Below are 9385 nucleotides of genomic sequence, written 5' to 3' on the forward strand. Positions count from 1 at the left end.
TTAAAGCAACTTTCCTTTCTGCCAATATTTGCCTCTTGAATACTGACTTCTGAGCAGTGAGCAGTCAAATCTGAGTTCGGTAACAAAGCCACTACACCTGGCTTTCCAACAGGTCAAAGCATGGAGCTAACTTCTCGACAAACACCTTAAGATCTGCACAGCTTAACACAATCCAAGGGTGCTTCCTGCTCACATCACAGTGATCCAAGGTGGCTTGGCAGGGTTCGGAGCCACACTGTCCCTTAGGGCACCAGCCTCCTCCCACCTAGTGACCCCACCAACTCAGTGGCCTTTGATCCTCCACCACACCCTCTACTTCTGGCCAGCAGGTGAGGCAAGAGAGATTGGTGAGGATTGCAAGGAAGGTTTCCAGGAGCTAGGCCTGGGAGTAGTGTACATCACTACTCCTACCCTCCGTGGGCAGACATCAGGCCTGTGGCCACACCTAACTGCAAGGCAGGCTGGGAAATGTGGTCCAGCTCAGCAGGAGGCGGAGCAAACAGGATTTGGACATTGCCACACCCACCCCTACATCCATGGAGAATACTCCTTGAACAAAACACAGGAATAAAGAAACAGACATGTTCCCTGCTCTTCCTTCTTATCCCAGGCTCACTCACACACACACACACACACACACACACACACACACACACACACACACACACGTTTCCTCCTCCAATGCTACTGTGGATCTGGGGTTTGTTCATAACAAATGTGGAAATAAAGGAAGACTACCCAAATGAGAATGTAGATGGGAAAAAAAAAAAAGAACACAACCTAAAAGTTGAGAGTTATGGTTTATTTGGTGGACATTCTTAGGACTTCAACCCTGGAGCGACAGCATCTCAGACAAAGGCTGAGAAAACTGTTCGGGGGAAACCAGGATACACAGGACATTTTGCAACAAAGGGCAGGTAGTTGGAATGTCAAAAGATTGTTAATTCAAGAAAACCAGATATCTCAAGTTAAGGAATTTAGCTCTTTTCTATGTTTGGGAAGAGGCAAGGGGCTAGGCTCACTGGAATCATTCCCTTGATGCGCACCTCAGCTACCTGGGGCCAGCATCCTGTGCTTTCTCATCCTGCGTTTCCACAAGCCGCACTGTTAGTGCAGTGCACTGTCACAAGCTGCACTGTCGGATGGCTGCAGTCTGACGACTGCTAGATGGTGGGTATTTCTCGTTTCCATCCTGAGTTCCTTCGGGGCTCACTGTTGGGGCAGCTGCAATCGCTGATGACTGTGACATCCTTTGTTTACTGATGGCAGGCAGCATTCTTAGTCCACAAGAACTAGCAAAGTTACTTATTCACAGCTGGCTATAGCAAGCGGGCCCACCACCAGGACTCACATTTTGTCAGAGACTCAACGGCAGGCAGAGGAGTGGGAAAGCTTTACAGTGGAAAAAAAGGAAGGCTCAGACTGCTCTGAGAGATTGCTCCGAAGAGGTGAAGGAGGAGCCAGGATATTCGTGAACTTTTTTTGCTGGGAAAAACATGTCATCAAGCATAAAAAGATTACTGCTAATCACAAAGGACAGATATCTTAAGTTAATGATCTCAGTGCTGTTCTATGTATGGGAAGATGCAAGAATCTGCGGTCCTTGAAATTTTTCCTTAGGTAGGTATCTTAACTCTCTAAGGGCTGGTAGATCCAAAGCACAGTATGCCTCCCGTTTTTCTCCATCCTGAATTCCCCTCAGGTGCACTGTGGGTGGGCAAGCACGGGGACCAACGGCTTGATCCTTGTAGAACTGGAATGGCAGGCAACATTTTTTTCTTTAGAGTCCTAAATTAAAAGTAGGGACAAAAAAGTAGGGACTCTATTTGATAGGGACAGAGTAAAAGGACAAAGTAGGCGCTTAAATAGCTAATCCTACTAGGGGATTATAAGTAAAGAAAAAAGTCTGGGAGACCCCTGTAAATGATCAATCAGGAATGTAGGTTTTCTTTTTTTGTTTTTAATTTTATTTATTTATTTTTAAATTTATTTATTTTTGACTGCGTTGGGTCTTCGATGCTGCACGCGGGCTTTCTCTAGTTGCGGCGAGCAGGGGCTACTCTTCATTGCGGTGCGTGGACTTCTCATTACGGTGGCTTCTCTTGTTGCGGAGCACGGGCTCTAGGTGCACGGGCTTCAGTAGCTGTGGCACGCAGGCTCAGTAGTTGTGGCTCGTGGGCTCTAGAGCGCAGGCTCCGTAGTTGTGGTACACGGGCTTAGTTGCTCCGTGGCATGTGGAATCTTCCCAGACCAGGGTTCAAACCCGTGTCCGCTGCATTGGCAGGTGGATTCTTAACCATTGCACCACCAGGGAAGCCCAAGAAAGCAGGTTTTCTTAACCACAAAATCAAGTATGCTTGTTTAGCAACAAAACCATGAAACAGAAGCATGAGACGTGCCCCCAAATGATAAAACAATGGTGGCGTGAGACCCACATCCTGCACAGTAAGCTCAGTAAGTTAATGATTCATTCCTAGGACTTGCTCCTCTGCACACACTAAAAACAAATATATAGGGAAAAGTGACATTATACTAAAACCTGAGATGATTTACCGTTTTTAGCATATGCTACCACCTTTTTGCTCATTTCCCTTGTGCCATGGCAGTTCTGGCTTGACCAGGTAGGGACAAGAAAACTCCCCCACCTGACATGGAGGTGGAGCTGATGATGGAAGCGTGACGTCTACTCAAGAATGAGGAAGAAGGTGCCCTTTTCCCCCTCCCCACTTTCCCTATGATTATAAAACTGTAGCCCACTAACTTCTTGGGGAGCAGAAAGCTCTCATCCACCTGCTTGTAAGCCTCACAAGTGTCCTATTCTAAGACATCACTTCTTACCTATCACTCTGCCTCTGGCTGAGTTCTTTCTGTGCTGAGACATGAAGAACCAGAGCTCCTCGGAGCCCCCCAAACACCGCCTAGAAGTTTCGTAGTAACCAAATTGAAACCATGCCCCCCTAGATTTGACAGAAACTGATAGCTAACAGGAATTCTCGAGCCTGCCTTGCAGAACACCAGATAGGGGGTAGCTTGTCAAAACCCCTCAGCTTGTAAACTGCCTTCGCCAATTAAGCAGCCTTTAGTTTCCTTCCTTCCTTCCTCCCTCCCTCCCTCCCTCCCTTTCTTTTTCTCTTTGATTGCACACCTTCCCAGCTACACATAGCCCAGTTGTTCTACCGGAACTTGGCTCAGGTCCCGTACAGTGTGAGCCAGCTAAGGCTGGTTGGGACCACTGACCCTAAACCTGGGCTTGTGCAGGTGTCCAACATATGGCCTTTGGAGGCCAGAGGGCTGGAAAACTCCACCCTCCCATCATGTTATGCGCCTCCGTTGTGAATATGCAGAAACCAGTGATAAATGGAATATTTGCTGCCGTGTCAGTAAACAAAGGGTGTCACAGTCGTCAGCAATGGCAGCCACAGCCTATGGTGAGCTGGTGAGCCCTGAGGGACCTGAGGATATAAAACACAGGATACTGGCCCCAAATAGCTGAGGTGCACATCAAAGGAATGATTTCAGTGAGCCCAGACTCTCGCATCTTCCCATACATAGAAAAGCACTAAATTCCTTAACTTGAGGTATCTAGTTTTCTTTTATTAACAGTAATCATTTGTTCCTACTACCTGTCCTTTGTTGCAAAACTCCCATATATCCTAGCTGCCCCCTCACCTCCTTGGAGCAGTTCTCTCAGGGTTACTTGAAATGCTGCCTCCCAGGCGTGAAGTTCTAAAACTTCCCACCAAATAAAACATAACGCTCAACTTATAGGTTCTGAATAATTTCATAGCCGACCCATGTAACCCAGATGCGCCTGCGCAAGACACTGATTACCTCACCTTTTCCCCCACTTCCAGTCACCTTTCCCCAACTCTAAATATCTGAACCTCCATGCCTTCCGGGAGGCAGGTCTGAGACTTGTTCTCCCTTCCCCACGCTTGACCGTCTTGTGAATAAGCTCTTTCTCTGCTGCAAACAGACCTGGTTTGGTAAAAAAAAAAACCCGGTCATTTGGGGCTAATTGTTACAAGAGTTATTGTTTGGCTTCCTGGACTGTTGGTAGGTAGCTTTCTGACTTCCTACACATTGGCCTAAGGCAGGCTGTCTTCCTTGGTTGGCTGCTGTTAACAGTGGACTGGTTTCCTGGGCGGTTTGCTTCAGCCTGTTCTGTTTTCAGCCTTCTGTTTTCATAGATGGTCTGACCATTGACTGTGTGTATATTAAGTCTCTCACAGCATACCTTACCTGTGGGACCTTCCTTTCTCCTCTGCCTCTGGGCACTGCAGACCTGCTCCTACAGGGGAAATCTGCTTTGATCAAAGTCTGGGGATCTGCCTGTGCTTGAACACGATCCCTCCTGAAGTCAAATCCAGCTTCTCTACCCCAACACTGAATTAATTTTTGAAGACAGAGTTTTGGGTGAAGTAGAAAAGAACAGGTTTATTGCTTTGCCAGGCAAAAGGGGCCATAGCGCGCTAATGCCCTCAAAACTGTGTATCCCAACCTGGAGGGGGTAGTGAGAAGTTTTATAGTAATGGTTCAAAGTGGGCGTGATCAGCTGGTGGACTTTCTTCTGATTGGTTGGTGGTAAGTGGGAGTCAGCATCACCAACCTTCTGGTTCCAACAGGTCTGGGGGCTACATGCTTATGGGCAGCACACAGTTAACTTCTTCCCACCTGGTGGGGGTCTCAGTACCTGCAAAACAGCTCGAAGATATTGTTGTGTGCATCCCTTGGTGGGAACCAGGACCCTGCCCCAAGGCTGCACTGTTGTTTCTCTTGACTGTTCCTTCCTTGTCTCACATCCCCTCCCTTCCCTGATTAGCATCAGTTTGAAGCTGCCCAGTTGGAACTCAGGGAAGGTCATGGAGGCTGAATGAAACCTATTTTCTGTAATCAAGAGATGGGGGACACAGAAAGGCTTTTGTGCCCAGGAGCCCCACAGCGACCTGCTCCATTATCACTCCCTCCCCTCCCTTCCCCTAAGATTCCACACTGGGGTGGAGGTGGGCTGGGGGAGGGATATTCTCTCCAATCAATGGTGCAGTGATAATGCAACAGAGAAGAACAAAATCTGACTCCAGGTTGGATCTGTTTCTTTCACTTTGCCCTTTGCTTTCCACTGCTTTTGTTCTGTCGAAAGCTATAGGCATACATAAGGGCCTGCCTCGGGGAACCCTGCCCCTCTGCCGGAATGTTAAACCAAAGTGCCTTTGTTCAGCTCACAGGGAGATGCCCTGACCTGTCCACCTGTGGATGGCTGCAGAAAAGAAGAAATGAACACATCCCCTCCCCGAGGCTGGCCAAACCAGGAGATGTTTTGCAAGACTTATGGCCTTTTTACTTTATTTCCTCACCTCCTCCCCCTCTCTGTTCTATAAAAGAAACTGGCATCCAGACTCCGGGAAGATGGTTTTCTGGGGACCCTAATCCACCGTCTTCTGGGTCTGACGTCTTTCCGAATAAAGTTCCTGTTCCTTGCCTCAGCATCTTGTCTCCCAATTTATTGGCCTGTCGTGCGCAGCGAGCAGAGCGAGCTTGGACTCGGTAACACTTCCTGACTACACACGCACAGAAAGGCTCCTCGGGGGTCAAAAAGGGAGGGAGATGGCATCCCAAAGCTGTGATGTCACCCTAGCCATAGGCCTCTTTGCTAGAATCCATCTTGGCTAAGAGATGCACGCGCACACAGGGAGGACGCTGAGATACACCAAATACGGTCTCAGAGCCAGGCAAAGCAAGATGATTGGCCAGAGGAAACCCGGAAGAAATGCCCCATGTAAGGGATTCAAACTGGCACTAGGGCACAACTCTCTCTCTGAGCCCGCAAGTGTGTGCCTATTCACACGTACCCTTTTTCCTCCTAATAAACACTTTTCTTGTTTCACTACTTTCCACCTCTTTGTGGAAATTTATTTCTACAAAGCCAACGGTCCAGGGGCCTTATCACTGGCCACTGGCCCTTGTGGTGGTCTAGTGGCTAGGATTCAGGGGCCTCACTGTCACGGCCTGACTTCAGTCTCTGGCCAGGGAACCAAAATCCTGCTTCAAGCCGTGGCAGGCTGAGGCCACCTGAGATCAAGTCCATCTCTCTGAGCTCCATTTACTATTTGATGTATTTTTGCAATATTAGAGATCATATGTGTAGAGAAATTAGCCCAGTACCTGACATGGTCACTCCAGATGCCCCATAAGCAAGAGATGACAGCTTTGACACAGAGACACTGTGTTGGGCTCCCTCCACTTTCTATTCCATGAAACACGGAGCTTAGCTGCACGCAGAGGAGGAATGAGCAGCCTGGGTTGGAATTTGAAGAACTGGTGGAAAGAACGGCCTGGGCTTCTTCCTGTTACCCCCTGGGAGAGGTCCTGGGAAGGCAGGGAACACGTGCTGTTGTCTCCTTCATCGTTAAAGCAAACTTTCACCAAGTGTTGATCACCAGACGAATGCCAGACAGACAGCTGACCCTTATCCAGGAAAAAATGATTTTGGAATGGCCCCATGTACACTAAGCCTGGTCCCAGGGCCACCAGTGGCCCTGGTCCCGGGGCCACTCAGCTCCAGCAGAGTGACGGACCCTGTGTTCCTAACAAGCTCCAAGGTGAAGCCAACACTGCTCGTCCTGGAACCAGCCTTTGAGAAGCCAGGTCTATGTCACCAGCACAGAAGAGAAAACAAAACGTGGCAGTGACGCCAGACGCTGGCGCTTCTGGCGGGACTGATGGGGCGCTCGGCCGCGGAGCGCTGCTCTGCGCTTCGGCCTGGTAGCATCAGACACGGGAGCATTACCGCGGTGGTTCCGGGTTACCCCGCAGCCCCGCGTGCCGCCGGGCTCCGGAAGACCTGCGTCCGGACCTGATGCAACGTCCAGGCAGCAGCGCAGCGCACCCTACCGCGTGCGGCCGCGACAACTTGGCCGGCCTGGGGGCGGAGCCCTCACACCGCCCCTCCCCCTAGGCACCACCCCTTGCTCCGGACTCCGCCCCCTCCACCTCACGCGGCGTCCTCCACTCCAACGCGCTCCACCCCCACCCGGTACCGCCCCCTCCTCCTCCGAGCTCCGCCCCCGCCTCTCCTGCCCCTGGATTCTTGGGGGGCGGCAGCTGGACTTCACTTTATCTGAGCAAAGAAACCGAAACCGAGCTTGAATTGACTGGGAAACGCCAGATCAGAAAGAAACTGAGCGGCTTAGGGTAACTCTCCGAGGTCACGTGAGGACCACGTCTGCAAGGCCAGAGCCAGTCCTCCGACTCATCATTCATTCATTCATTCTAGAAACATTTATTGAAATACTATGTACCAGGAACTGTGCTGGACCCCAAGTACAACAGCAAACATCACGAACTTGTCCGCGCCCTTGACGGCCTGGTGGCAGACAGGGCGTTCAAAATGGCCAAGACAGCGTGACAAGGCCATGGTCCTGGGGAATAGGGGAGTTGGGGCGTGGGACTCCCAGAAAGCAAGTCCACTAGGCCTGGAGAAGGACGGAGGCAGGCTGCTTTCTGGGAAGAAGCCCAGCGCGCAGGCGGAGGACAAGCGCCCTGAAATGGAAGCTCTTGCATACTGAGGCGGCGCTACATTCAGGCAATGGGGCACGCCAAGCTGAGCTCGCTGGAATACCTCCACCCCTCCCATCCCTGCACAGGGTGCCGCTCGCTTCCCACAGGTGTCTGAGTAAAGGCACCGGTTTGCAGGTGGGGAGCGATGCCTGGAAGCTTGTCGGGCCTGGTTTCCCATAAGCACCAGCTCACCTGTCTTCTGCAAGGCCAGGCCATGCAGGTGATGAGAGGGCAGGACCAGGACCAGAGACCTGCAGAGCCCTGGGCACCCGTGACTGCACAGGCAGCAGGAGTTCTGGGATCAGTGTGATTGTTTGGCCCCTGATATGCTCTCCTGTGGATGCTGTGTTTTTGCCAGACACGTTTTAATGGAGTTAAGAGACGTTAGTAAGAGGGTAGGGCCAGGCGCACGCTATGGTGGGATCCCCAGGGGCTGAGATGGCTGTGCTCAGTCCAATGAAACTCAACCTATGATTACTAAGCAACTACTGTTGCTGGGTGGAAGGCACTGGAGGGATCGAAGCTTGATGAGAACTTTGTCCAGGTGACAGCCCCATTGAGGAGGTGGCTACATGCTCCACTATTTAGAACATCCATCTGGGGTGCGAAGCATCTTTGCCTGAGCTAAGCCAGGGTAAGCGGAGGCTGGAAGAGGTGTGACCCAGGCTTAGAAGGAGCTCCCTAGGGCAGCTGCAGAGACAGGGAGCATGCCGCTGGGACTTAGCAAGGGAGGAGAATGTCTCCAGGAGCCCAGGGGGACAGATAGGCCAGCAGAAGTGGGGTGCTGAGCCTGGAGGACAATTCTCAAGGGCTAAGAGTTTGACACTCATCTGTTAGAATATAGAGTCATCAATGTCTCTTTAGTAGGGAAAGAATCATCAGCAATTCAGGTGAAAGGCTGTGAGCTTCCTGAGAACAGGAGCTGCGTCTTGTCGATTTTAGCATGGAGAGAAGGTGCTACAGAGCACAGGCTTGGGAATAAAAGCCTAGATTGCAATCTTAGCTCCCCCACTTCCTAGCCAAGGGGGCTAGCAGTAATCTAACTCCTTGGCCTCAGTCTCCTCGTACGTAAAATGGGCCTGTCAATCTTACTTCCCTCACAGGGTGGTTGTGAAGGTGAGCTAGTCTCTCAGGCTGGCGCCCAACACGTACTATGGCCTGGTGCGTATGAGCTATTACTGTGTTATTATTCAATTATACCCCAAACGCGCCCCGGGGCTCTTGGAACTGCCATCTAATGTGCATATTGGAAGCAGCAGGAGGCCAGGAGGCAAGAGCGGGAGGAGTGTGAAGCAACTGGGCACCAACATTAAGGATGCACTTGACCTACTGAAAGTGAGCAGCTCCTTAAATCCTGCACCCCAGGCACCTCACTCACTCACCTGCCCCCAGCCCTGGCCCTGGCGCTGGCTTTGGCCCCAGCCAGTTTTCACTTTTGCTAGCGGCTCTTTCTGAATTCATGCCTGAACCAGAATCACAGGGAGAGCCTCATGTGGTTTCAGGAAGTAAGATCATTCCTCAGAGTTAAGCCTTCACTCTTCTTTGTAACAAGGAAGTAACCGAGGCCCAGACAGGGAAGCAGCTAGGCAAGTGTTCCTGGATAATTACTGGGGAAGCGTGTGTTCTCCCATCAGACCACCCTGGGTGGGATTGCCCAGACCCCAGCAGTGGACCCTGCAGAGCACGGCAGCCGTCAGGCCAGGGAGCTGCTCCGTGGGGCCTCCTCCCCTGCTTTTGGGTGCCACCGTATTGAGTTTGGTTCCATCCAAGCTTTCCCTGTGTGCGTGAAGAACGTCCCCTGCTCTATCAGTAGACGAAGGATGTTGCA

The sequence above is a fragment of the Tursiops truncatus genome, chromosome 4, assembly GCF_011762595.2.
Source record: "Tursiops truncatus isolate mTurTru1 chromosome 4, mTurTru1.mat.Y, whole genome shotgun sequence".
NCBI lineage: Eukaryota > Metazoa > Chordata > Mammalia > Artiodactyla > Delphinidae > Tursiops > Tursiops truncatus.